General features: G+C 38.5%; 1 pseudogene; it reads left to right on the top strand.

The window, feature by feature from the left end:
* The first annotated feature begins 13,107 nt into the window (after nucleotides 1-13,107).
* LOC147944228 (uncharacterized) lies at nucleotides 13,108-13,762 on the top strand (annotated as a pseudogene).
* The last annotated feature ends 341 nt before the right edge of the window (nucleotides 13,763-14,103 follow it).

Below are 14,103 nucleotides of genomic sequence, written 5' to 3' on the forward strand. Positions count from 1 at the left end.
GAGTTATGTGTTTGTGGCTGAGTTATGTTATGCTTTGTGTATGAGTTTGTTTTATGTTATGGCTGATTCATTTTATGATTTACTTATGAACTATAACAGATGTCGATGGTGATTATTTCTTCTGAAGAACAAGCAAGGGATTACCCCCCAAGACTATACGCTAAAATAGAGTCTAGAGATATAAACACAAATTTCAGGATGAAAGAATTCCCTCAGATTAGGGAATCAATAGGACTGGATGCGTGGGAAGAAACGAAGAAAGTACCTATTGGAATAATCTCTAAGCTAGTTGATAGCCAATTCGTCTGGTCTGGTAAGGTTGTTCATTTCCTACTATGTAACCAGTTAAGGGTACATAAGAAGGAGCTTTGGTTTGTGGTCGGCGGTCAACCTATCAGGTTTGGGTTGAATGAGTTTCATTTTCTGACGGGGTTAAACATAGACCCAATGCCTACTGAACGGTTTGAACTTGAAGAGGAACACAAAGATTTCTTCAGACGTTTGAAAGTGCCTGGTGGGGCAGGTCCAACGCTACTTGAACTCAGGGAAGCATTAAGAGTGTGCCGGGGATGGGTTAACCTTGATCATCGTAAATGGTTGGGGCTGTTGCTTCTTCAACACATTGGACTTTATGGTTTGCATCATAACTCTAGAATTCCATATGAAAGTGCCAAAAGAGTTTTTGATGATGAAGCAATGAAGACGTATCCGTGGGGTCGGTCAGCATTTGAAGCTCTTGTTGATTCCATAAAGATGTTGAACCCTACGGGAAAGACGTACTCCCTCAGTGGGTTTACACCCGTGTTACAGGCTTGGGCGTATGATTCCATCAAATGCTTTGGAGAACGGTTTGGGAATGCATCAGCTAATGATGGTGGCATACCGATGCTTCAATGGGGTGGAAACCGTACACGTTCATCGCTGGAAACCGCAATTGCTGAAGAGATCAAAGCGCTTGGTGAGGTAAGGTTTATATCTGGTTGAGTGATTGTTTAATTTATATTATATTGTATCATGACACCTGAATGAGTTATGATGTAGTTATGGCTGAGTTATTGTTTAGTAACGGCTGAGTTATGTTTTAGTAATGGATGATTTATGCTTTAGTGTTGGCTGAGTTATGTTTTAGTAATGACTGATTTATGCTTTCATTAGTAATGACTGAGTTAAAACTTACTGATGGGTTTCATAATCTCTTATGTTACAGCTGCGTGTGATTAATATGGTTATGAAGGAAAATGGCTGCGAGCTATTTCATTCGTGGCCAGAAGAAGAAGACGACCCAGCAATCGATCGCCTGATCGAAGACATACATCTGAATACGTTTGTTAAAGGTTTTTGGGATGTTAAGGGGAGTGATAAGAAGAAAAAGAAAAAGAAAGCTGAAGCAGTTGTTGAGTCTGAATCTCCTCCCGCAAAGAAGCGGAAAGTTCAGAAGATGAAAGTTTCCAACAGTCACGAAACTAGTGAAGGAGTTGCACAGGAGAGGAAGAAGAAAGGAAAAAAGGTAAGTGAGGAGGAAGATGCTGGGGAAGATGATCTCTACGAATTGATCTCTAAGTTATACACAAGGTTTGACACCGTTGATAGGAACATTGAAAATGTATCGGCGAATCTGGAGAAGAAGATGGATGAAAGGATTGAAACCAGGCTTGGATCTTTTGAGACAGACCTCAAACAGATGAAAGAGCTCGTGCTTTCAAAGAGCACGACTGACCAGACTTTAAAAATGGGACAGGAACTAAATAACCTGGGACATGGACAGGAACTTCAGACATCAAAAGGTCCACCAAAAGTTCCGGTAATGTCTGGTTTATCTTTGTTTTATGGCTGATTTTTCAGAATGTTTAGGCTGAGTTATTATAATTTCAATTGTCTTCGCTATGATATACAGGAAAAGAACTCTTTGACTTCTCCTAAGAAGTCTCCAGCTGCTAAGAAACCAGCTGATACGAAAACAGGGCCTTCCACGAGGAGAAATGCCAAAGAGTTAGAGGCGTCAGAGAAGGCCAAAGAGTTAGAGGCGGGAGAGAAGGTAATGTCTGATTCATCTTTGTTTTATGGCTGATTTTTTCAGAATATTTAGGCTGAGTTATTATAATTTTAATATACAGGAAAAGAACTATTTGACTTCTCCGGATGCTAAGAAGTCTCCAGCTACTAAGAGACCAGCTGATACGAAAAGACGGCCTTCCACGAGGAGAAATGTTAAAGAGTTAGAGGCGGCAGAGGAGGCCAAAGAGTTAGAGGCGGCAGAGAAGGCCAAAGAAGTAGCTGCGTTAAAGAAGCCCAAAGAAGTAGCTGCGGCAAAGCAGGCTAAAGAAGTAGCTGCGGCTGGAGGTAGAGGTGGAGGTAGAGGTAGAGGTAGAGGTAAAGGTACAGGTACGGGTACAGGTAGAGGTAGAGGTAGAGGTAGGGCGCCTACAAATCCTACTGCTGCTGTTGTGGCTGCTGGTGTTAAGCCGTTGAAATTTGTACTACCTGGAGGTTCAGAAGCTGGTGCAGAAGCTGGTGCAGAAGATATTACAGACGAGTATTTTGCTGAAGCCGACTCACTTGAACCTGAATCTGAGGATGATGAGGAGGAAAAGATTAGGCTTGATAGAATTAAAGCTTTAAGGCTGGAGAGTGTTAAGCTGTCAGCGGATGGGAGTGCATTGAATACACAACAAGATCATCCAAGCTGGATTTTCCCTAATATTGGAGACAACGGACTGACGTGCATGAGGAAGAACTGTTCACCTGGACCTGGAATATATGATCCTCTGGCACTTGTTGATCCGGTGAAGTTGCAGAGGCACTTGGTCGAGGGCCCGTGTTCCTTTTTGGAAGACTTGGCGTCAAGAGGCGTCGAAGTTCCGAGGGAGAGACTGGAGACCCTAAGGCAAGCTCGTCAGTTCTGGCAAACCGAACTGGACAAGGTAACGGTGGAGGAACCGCTGGCAGACGATCTATCAGGTCCACAGCCTCCACTTCGTCTGCAGGACCAACCCAGACGGTTAAGTCGGTTATTTAGTCATTTAGTTTGAGGGTTGGCTGAGATATCGTCAATCACGGCTGAGTTATAATTAATGATGACTGAGTTATAATTAATCATGACTGAGTTATTAAAATAGATTGATAAAACACCACAACATAGAAAGTTCATATCAATTCCAAAAAAAAAAAACAAAAAAAAAAAACTGAGCTTGACTAATCTCACAGATACTTGTTCAAGCTCTCAAACTTCTTCTCCAGCGCGTCATATTTCTTTTCCAAATACAAGATCATTTCTTCTTGAATCTCGATGCGGTTCTTGGATGCATCCAAGTCCTGCTTCATCTCATTCTTCTCCTCCTAAATAACCCTAAACTCTTCGCGCACTGCATCAGTCCACCACTTCCTGAAACCGCAGCCTTGACCGGGACCCTTACAAATAGTACATAATTCATATTAGACTAAAAAAAAAGTCAGAAACAGAACACAAAACTCAACAATAAGAGTACAAAAATCTTTACATCTGTGATGTCATACGGACAACTGAAATAACGTTCTCCTCTCGTGGTAGGATCATTAGAAGTGGCAACGAGAAGCACCGCACCGCAATTACACCCGATTGGAACGCCCTTGTCTCGCCTCCGGATATCGCCGTACCTCATTTTCATATTTATTTCATTACGATTCAGCTCCTACAGTTCCACAAACACAATATTAAGATAATGCTTTGAGATTTCAGATAGTCCAGAGATCTACCTCAGCTAGTGCTTCAGAAGCAGTTTTCTCATTTGCCATCATCTTGACTCGATCTCGATTACTGAAGCAATAAATCACAACAAATCCCTTAATTTATACTAAAACAATATATCGAACGACGTCGTTTGACAGTAATATACTTGAAGGCTGAGTTGTGTTCTTTACACGACTGACTTAGTTATAGTCAGTTAAATTAACAACTTTGTTATGGCTGACTTATGCAACGGCCATAATAATGGTGTTACGGCTGAGTTATCCGACGGCCACCCTATTAATTTATTATATACCCGCTCGGGAATGCAAAAAGGGTTGTTGGGGAGACGCAAACAATAATTATGTTTCTTGTTATCATCCATACGCTTAATAAAAATATTTTAAATGATTTATTTATTAAAAATAAATTCAAAAATTTGAATTCAAATTTTTCATGTATTTTTATTTATTATTAAAGAAGGGGCCAGTAATTTGACTAAGTAGTGGCTGGGTTATTGACTTAAACGGCTGAGTTATGAGATATTTGTAAAATAAGGTTATTATAACTCAAAATTAAAATTTAGAATGGCAAAATGAATATTACTATTATTATAACCAATAAAAATAATAATTATAGACAAAAAGAGTGATTTTTACACATTCTGATCAAAATGTGTCAAACATACCAAAACATGTTGTTTAGGGGTTAGGGTTAGGGTTAGGGTTTAGGGTTTAGGGTTAGATGAGGTAACATTATTTGTTTTTAATATAACAGTTTGGTTTTGGATATAATGTGTTTGGATTAAGGTGGTAATATGGATATAATTATGGTTGAACCATTTTGAAATTAATTTTTTAAATAAAATTTTAAAATTTTGAAATTAATTTTTGGTTATTTCCGGTTATTGGTCGGTTAGATGAATATCTAACAATAAATAACCCAAAATATATTGTAATTAGGTAGATTAGCATAATATAACCGAAATAAGCCGAATATACGAAAACTAGGCAAACATACCAATACAAAAATACCAAATTGGGAAAAATTATTTTTTCGGTTCGGTTCGGTTTAGTCGGTTATTTAATCATTCTAATTTGAGGGTTGGCTGAGATACCGTTTATGACTGCTGAGTTATCTTTCCAGCATCGACAGTTACAATGAGAGGGAAAGTGAACGGTTTTTAAACCGCGAAAACAAAAAAACTCTCTGTCCTTATCGTCGGCGAAATCTAACCCTAATTCCGCCGGCGATAATCTGTCTTTTTCTACTCTCCCGCCGTCATCTCTCGCCGTCCTCGCTCGATATCCTCATTCGCTCTTTCTTCTCTTCGTCGTCGCTGGTCTTGTTCGATTCCGTCTAAGCCGTCTCGTCTTCGAGTTCCGGTATGTGTCTTCCTATTTATTTTTGAGTTACGGGTGATTGTCGCCGTCTTGGATGGCTGAGTTTGGACTGAGTTATCTTATGCTTTACGACTGAGTTATGTATTATGGCGGAGTTATTGTATGCCTTGTGTTTGCCATATGTTATGGCTGATTTATTTTATGCTTTACTATCAGATGGCGAAGGATATTTCTGAAGAACAAGCAAGGGATTACCCACCAAGACTTTGGCCAGAAATGAAGTCTATTCTACATACTAAACAAATTAACACCAATTTCACGATGTTAGAATTACCTCAGATTAGGGAATCAATAGGACTGGATGCGTGGGAAAAAACGAAGGATGTACCAATTGGAATAATCTCTAAGCTAGTTGATAGCCAATTCGTCTAGTCTGGTAACGTTGTTCATTTCCTACTATGTAACCAGTTAAGGGTACATAAGAAGGAGCTTTGGTTTGTGGTCGGCGGTCAACCTAACAGGTTTGGGTTGAATGAGTTTCATTTTCTGACGGGGTTAAACATGGACCCAATGCCTACTGAACGGTTTGAACTTGAAGAGGAACACAAAGATTTCTTCAGACTTTTGAAAGTGCCTGGTGGGGCAGGTCCAACGCTACTTGAACTCAGGGAAGCATTAAAAGTGTGCCCGGGATGGGTTAACATTGATCATCGTAAATGGTTGGGGCTGTTGCTTCTTCAACATATTGGACTTTATGGTTTGCATCATAACTCTAGAATTCCATATGAAAGTGCCAAAAGAGTTTTTGATGATGAAGCAATGAAGACGTATCCGTGGGGTCGGTCAGCATTTGAAGCTCTTGTTGATTCCATAAAGATGTTGAACCCTACGGGAAAGACGTACACCCTCAGTGGGTTTACACCCGTGTTACAGGCTTGGGCGTATGAGTCCATCAAATGCTTTGGAGAACGGTTTGGGAATGCATCAGCTGAAGATGGTGGCATACCGATGCTTCAATGGGGTGGAAACCATACACGTTCTACGATGGTATCGGTAATTGCTAAAGAGATCAAAGCGCTTGGTGAGGTAAGGTTTATATCTGGTTGAGTGATTGTTTAGTAATGGATGTGTTATGATTTAGTTATGACTGATTTATTGTTTAGTAACTGCTGAGTTATGTTTTAGTAATGGCTGATTTATGCTTTAGTGTTGGCTGATTTATTATTCACTTATGGGTCTCATATTCTCTTATGTTACAGCTGCGTGTGACTAAAATGGTTATGAAGGATGATGTACGGGAGCTATTTCATACGTGGCCAGATCAAAAAGACGACCCAGCAGTTGATCGCCTTATCCAAGACATACATGACGATAAGTTTGTTAAAGGTTTTTGGGATGTTGATTCTGACTCTCCTCCCGCAAAGAAGCAGAAAGTTGATTCTGACTTTCCTCCCGCAAAGAAGCAGAAAGTCAAGAGGGTGGTAGTTTCCAACAGTCAGGGTGGTGGATCTGGTGAAGGAGCTGAACAGAAGGTGGTAGTTTCCGACAGTCAGGGTGGTGGACCGGTTGGAACTCTCATTGCGTTGGTGTCTAATTTAACCTCAAGGTTTGACACCTTGGAAACAAACATTGGAGATAGAATAGAAGAGAGGATGAATGAAAGGTTTGAAACCAGGTTTTGTTCTGTTGAGAGTGATCTCAAGCAGATGAAAGAGCACGTGTTTTCCTTGGGTGTTGGGCAAACTGGCCAAAACAATGTTGAAGACCTTCGGGATGAACTGTTCTCACAAAATTTCAAAATAAAGAACCTTAGGGATGAACTATTTTCAACAGAAAGTCCACCAGTACCAGTAGTTCCAGGAAAAATGCAACAAAACTACTCTGTCAACAGTCCTCCGGTAATGTCTGAATTATGTTAATGTTATGGCTGAGTTTCCAGATTGTTTAGGTTGAGTTATCATTATCTTTAATTGTCTTCGCTATGTTATACAGGTAGTTGGCCGTGGTTTGGCTGGGGTCAGTAGGAATCTGAATAAAGAGTTTGATAAAGATGAGTTTGATACAGATGATCCTCTTAATTTCATTGAGAAGTCTCCAGCTGCTACGAAACCAATTCAACGGCCTAACACGAGGAAAAATGCCAATGATGGAAAGAAGGACGAAGAATTAAATGCAAAGAAGGCCAAAGTTGAGGCGGCCGCTGCAAGAAGAACAAAGAGTTGGCGGCAAAGAAGGCCATAGATGAGGCGGCGGCTGCGAAGAAGGTCAAAGAGTTTGCGGAAAAGAAGGTAGAAGATGAGGCGGCGGCTGCAAAGAAGGTCAAAGAGTTGGCGGAAGAGAAGGATGGAAATAATCCGCCAAAGAAAAGAGTTAGAAAGACTACTAAGCCTAATCAAATCATTCAATTGGGATCTGATTTGAATGAGGGAGTATCCAAAGCTGGTGCAAACGCTGGTGCCGACGCTGCTGACAGCAGTATATGTGATATGACAGCCAAGATTATGGCTGAAATCAATATCCTTGAACCTGAATCTGAGGATGATGAGGAGGAAAAGATTAGGCTTGATAGAATCAAAGCTTTAAGGCTGGAGAATGTTAAGCTGTCCCCGGATGGAAGTTCATTGAATAAACTACAAGCTACACAAGAGAGGACTTTTCCTTATATTGGGGACAACGGACTGACGTGCATGAGGAAGAACTGTTCACCTGGACCTGGAATATATGATCCTCTGGCACATGTTGATCCGGTCAAGTTGCAGAAACTTTTGGAGTACCTAAAGAAAGCCGAGTATGACCCTTTAGACCCTTGTTAATCACATCTTGTTAAAATTATATTAACCTGTTCTTATTTTTTTCTTAGGGGTACACCATTAGGCAAGTCAACATCAAATATTGAATTCTATAGGACTCTCATCACCAAAAGAAATAACTGGCCGTCTGGTACATTTGGGTGGCTGTCTGATAAAGTAAGTTTAACTTGATGTCTGAGTTATTATGTTTACGGCTGAGATATTATAAGTGATGGCTGAGTTATTATGTTTACGGCTGAGATATAATACATATTGACAGTAGGTGGCAGTGGTATGATTTGTTATTATTTACGACTGACTTATATTACATTATGGCTGAGTTGTTGTTTACTAATCAGTTTTCTGTTTTACAGCACTTGGGCGCGTTTATGAGACTCCTCAGTATTAGGTACAAACGAGATCCCTTCCCATTCCACAACAAACGCATTGCGTTTATAGACCCGTGGTTCACTAGATCGATGATTGGTGATTATACGATGTTCAATATGAAACCCAAGTTTTTTAAAATGACTGGCAATAGTTATGAAGAGTTAGTTAAAGGTTTGTTACCACTAGATGAACCGACTAATTTGAAGTGGATAGAAGATGTGGATCACCTGTATATTTGTCCACAAACTGGAGGCAATCACTAGGTGGCGCTGCACGTGGATCTAAAGAGAAGGCATATTGATTGCTATGATAGCATCGTGGGACAAGTAACCGAACAGAGTGAGCTTAAAATGCTGAATGATTGTAGGGCGTTTACACGGATGATTCCAGCAATGATGAACGCGAACGTTCCTCACGAAATTCGTACACCTACTGCCAGTAAGTTCGGTTTCAGGAGGAAGAGTGCCTCCAAGGTCCCTCAAAACGTACAGGTTGGTGACTGTGGCGTGTACGCTTTAAAGTTTATTGAATGTCTAGCGCTTGGTGTGTCTTTCGATGGAATCAGTGATCAAAATATCCAGGCTATACGGGTTAAAATGGCTGCAGAAATCTACAATGAGGCACCTGGTTTTTTTGATCCAGATTAAATAATGCATTATGTCCTTCCTTCGTTTCGTTTGTTATCTCGTTGTACTTGGATTTGTAAAACTTTGATTTGTCTATTTTCAAAATTATGGCTGGTTTACGGTTAAGTTACGGCTGATTTACATACTTCACACGGCTGACTTATGAAATATTTGTAAATTAAAATTATTATAACTCAAAATTATTCATACTTCACACGGTTGGTCGGTTATTTATTCATTCTAATTTGGGATTGGCTGAGTTATGGTAAAGTTATTGCTGAGTTATCGTTTACGGTATATTAATTTATTATATACCTTCTCGAGAAGACAAAAAGTGTTGTTGGAGAGACACAAACAATAATTATGTTTACTGTTAAGAACCACACGTGTAATAAGTAAGATTTTAGCGATTTTTTATTTAAAAAGAATTTAAAATTTGAATTTGAATAAAAAATGTTTTTTTTAATAAAAGTATTTCTCAAACATTTGACTGATACGGCTGAGTTGTCGACATAAACGGCTGACTTATGAAATATTTGTAAATTATAATTATTATAACTCAAAATTAAAATATAGAATGAAAAAAGGAATATTACAATCACTATAAGCAATGAAAAGTAATAATTATAGACAAAGATTGATTTTTACACATTCTCACCAAGGATATGTAAAACATACAACACATGACGTTTAGGGGTTAGGGTTAGGGTTAGATATGTATGTTTCATATTTCCAATATTATGGGTTTTAATATAACAGTTTGGTTTTGGTTATATTGTGTTTGGTTTAAGGTGGTAATTTGGATATACTAATATGATAACCATTTTTCAAATTTTTAAAAAAAATCTGAAATTACTTTTCGGTTATTTCCGGTTATGTGTCGGTTAGACGACTATATAACCATAAATAACCCAAATGTTATCCAAATTAGGTCGATTAACTTAATATAACCGATAGCAAGCCGAATATAACCGTAATTAACCGAAAATAATAGAAAAATTAGTTTCCGGTTTGGATCGGTTCGGTCGGTTATATAGTCATTCTAAATTGGGGTTGGCTGAGTTATGGTAACGTTATGGCTGAGTTATTGTTTAGGGTCTTCTCAATAATATGAAGATATGAAAACGTATTCTTCTTTCTTTCTTGGGTCTTTTGTTCTTTCTTGGGTCTTTTGTTCTCTCGATATTACAAAAAGTGTTGTTAGGGAAGCGTGAAAAATCACTAATTCTGTGCCTGCTCAAATCCACACGCATAATAAATTCATAAAGTGAGCTTTTTATCACAAGATATTATTGCAAATAATTAAATAATTATTATTCGAATTTCGAATTTTATTTTTCTTAAAGTATTAAAACGTCTCTCGATATTATTAAAACGTTTCACGCATTTTTATTTTTTGTAAAAGTATTTGTCCGACAATTTAAATTAAAATTATTATAACTCAAATCTAAATTTAAAATAATTATTCAAAGTGTTACGGTAAAGTGATGTCTGAGTTATTCTATAATGTGGTTGACTTATTGAACTTTATGATTGAGTTATGATTCTGTGATGGCTGAGATATCGTAATAACGACTGATTCCCTTCCCTTATATTAATATGAAAGTACTAACAAAACGAAATAAAAAAATAAAAAAACACAAAATCATACTCGTAGTTCATAGTTCATTAGTTCATGTAGAAGACGACACAAAAGTACAATGACAATCACTTTTTGAAACCGACGTCATCTGGGCCAAATTCTTCAAACATATCGACCAAATCATTCCAAACTATGCTAGTCAGCATCTTGGGTTTATTGCCACCACTCGCCCATATCCTCCTGAGAGCACGTATCTGGGATCTGAATATCGTTCTAGCCACCAAATTAAACTGCGTCCAGACCGTTAAAGTATGCTTTGGATCCCACGTGTATTTACGCTACAACTGAAGGAAAGGAACGATAAGAGTAAAGAATAATATCAATATGGTTTGTTTTATTGATCTTACCGCGAGGAGGAGAAACCACCGTCTCTTAAAGTGGAAGGGAATCAAGCGGTACGTCGGCCACGCATGGTACCAGTTGTGTTGAAGTATTCCTCCGATCGCGATAGAGAGAACGTGAAGGAACTTGAACCACGTAACAGTGGTTTTGTCAACCAAGGAACCCAAACCAGGGTTTAGAACCGGAATATTCTCTCGACCAGTGGCGCAGATGATCGCTTCGACATCTCTAAAAAACTGTCCATCGATGTGAGGAACAACTTCCATGTCGATAGGAAGATGTAACAGATAGACAGATCTGTGATTTAAGAGAAGATAAAGAGAAACAATAGAAACGAAGAAGAGATGAAAGAGATGAAAGAGAGTCAGACATATGAATGAGGAAAATATAAAGGAAAAACAATAGGAAAAACGAAAGGTCGCGTTTATTATTAGGTTAACTTATGGATTCCCGCCAAAATATCGCTTGACGGCTGAGTTATAATATATACGGGAAACGAAAGGACATATTATAATTGAGTTATAGAGAGTAATGGCTGGGTTATTAGAAGAAAATTTTTAAAGGTAAATGAATGATATATATGATTTGACGGCTGAGTTATACTATTATTTACGGGAAAACGAAAGGTCATGTTACGACTGAGTTATAGTGAGGTATGGCTGAGTTATCGAAAGAGTAATGGATGATATATTCACTTTACAGCTGAGTTGTAATATTTACGGGAAAACTTTCTTGTACTCTAGTCCAACCAAATAATATAATATTATTCCATCTCTGTATATATACAAGTATTCCCGTTACTTTAGTCTATTACCTCTCAACTACAAACTAGAATAAAATTATTTTTTACAACACTCTGTCCGCTCGAGCACCCAAGATGCCGGATCTCCCCGACGATATTTTCATAAAAATCGTTTCCCTTGTTGCAGAAAATGCTGCAGAATATGATGGATGGTCCTCACTTGGTTCTATTTTAAGGGCTGGTCATAGGGGGAAAAATGCAGTATACAGTGATGAAGTTCTAAAGACAGCTGCTATATATTGGCTTTGTACTGATCCATCAGAAATCAACACATCCAATGCCCCTGATGGTAGCCTCCAAAATGAAGGGCGGCACAGGCCTTTCTTCGTCAAATGCTTTGAGGCCGGCAACCCCATTGCCATTTACTACGAAGGGCTAAGGGTTGTGGCTGAGGATAGAGATATCCAGCGTGGGATTGATATTCTCAGTCGTATTGTACCGCCGACGGTTATGCCACCTTAGCATGTCGGGTACGAAGTATTTGTCAAGGGAATGAGGATATGGCCGTCCATTACCTCCAGCTGTTTGATGCGAATCATTATCCTCTGAAGTCTTCGGATGCCATGTTAACCGGTAATTATTTTATGTTTGAGTTATCTCGTTATAAGACGGCCCAAAAAAACTCATACACAGTCTCCCTTCGCTATCCTGACAACCCGCTACTCCCTTCACCCGTTTGTGCTGTGATGTGTTATTTAGAAGACGGTCTCCATCATCTCAACGGTCTCCTTCCTCTCCACTGTGGAGACATCTTTGAAATCATGTGCAAAAACTGTTACCTTTGGTGGTTGTCCATCAAAGTCTCTGAGATCCTTTAGGGTTTCCAGCAGTGAATTCCAGTTTTACCTTATCAACTCGCGACTCTAAAGTCTGTTTATTTTAAAATAATTATTTTCCATTTCTTGTATTAAAAGCGAGTATCTTTTTTCATGTATTAAAGGTCCCTATTTTCCACAATTTAGTATCTCCTCTCCTCTCATTAATGGCTGAGTTATCACAAGAAACAATATGAAAGTAAATGAGTGATATATATGACTTGACGGCTGAGTTATAATATTTACAGGAAAAAAAAGGTCATGTCATGGCTGAGTTATCACAAGAAACAATTTGAAAGTAAATGAGTGATATATATGACTTGACGTCTGAGTTATAATAGTAACGGGAAAACAAAAGGTCATGTGACGGCTGAGTTATAGTGAGTTATGGTTGAGATAGTAACGTTAAGGCTGAGTTATAGTTCGAAACAGCGCTATCAGAGACTTGTAAAACCGTAATTGATTGAAGGCGTAATACGCGAAGCGTCGCTTATGAAGCCGAAGGGGTACTTTTTGTAAACCAAAGCGACGTTTCGCGTATTATAAATACTTTTTGCTATCGGACTTACTCATCAAACATTTGTCTCACGAAAACTCCTAAATCGTCTCTCAGATTCGAAAAATCTATTTACATTCTTCCTTCAATCCGTCAGAAATGGCCCGTCGTTCTCTTTCAAGCCTTATAAGGACTGATCTGAGATGTCTGAACAGGGATCTTTCGCCAAACATCACAGCAGGTAAACACATACATCTTCAGAGTACATTTGTTTTACTGTTAAGGATAAAAGAGATTGAGTGTTTGCCTTTTTTTTAGTAACTGTTGATGACGACATTTTCCGTTGGGAGGGTACTCTAATCGGACCAGTGAATACTCCTTATGAAGGGGGAGTGTTTAAACTTAGGCTTACTTTTCCACCTGATTACCCAAGTAGTCCCCCAAGGTATCTATTTTTGATTATACTCCTTTTTATTTTAGCAAGCATGATTATTAGTACTCCTTTTTTGCAGCAACTCAATAGTTTTTTAAATAAAATTTCTTGATTATGCAGGTTGTTTTCATTACAAGAATTTGCCACCCAAATGTAGCAGATAGGGGAGGCATTCACCTAAAACGTTTGAGGCGCGACTGGTGGACTCCCATGTCCATTGTTAAGGTTTTCAAGGAATTAGTGGAGAAGTTAATTGAACCAGAGGTCAATGATGAGGAACAGACCATTGAATACCTTGCTAACCTCTACAAATCTGATAGGAGAAGGTTTGACGCCATGGCTAGCAAGATGACTAATCAATATGCTGGGAGTGGAAACTGAATATGAACTTAAATAGTTCAAATCTATTTTTAAGAACTCTTGAATAATTTATCTTATATTTGTTCTTTTTAATTAAATATTTCAGTCTCTGCTGTTGTAAACTCCTTTTTTAATTAAATATTTCAGTAACGTAATGGCTGAGTTATCACAACAGACAATCTGAAAGCAAATGACTGAGTTATACTAATGTATGGCTGAGCTATGGTATTTAAGGGAAAACGAAAGGTCATGTGACGGCTGATTTATTATATTTACGAGAAAACGAAAGGTCTCGTCGATTCATGTGACAGCTGAGTTATGGTTGAGATAGTAACATTATGGCTTAGTAAAGTGATATATAT

The sequence above is a fragment of the Camelina sativa genome, chromosome 5 (genome assembly GCF_030686135.1).
Source record: "Camelina sativa cultivar CO46 ecotype springtype chromosome 5, ASM3068613v1".
Classification (NCBI taxonomy): domain Eukaryota; kingdom Viridiplantae; phylum Streptophyta; class Magnoliopsida; order Brassicales; family Brassicaceae; genus Camelina; species Camelina sativa.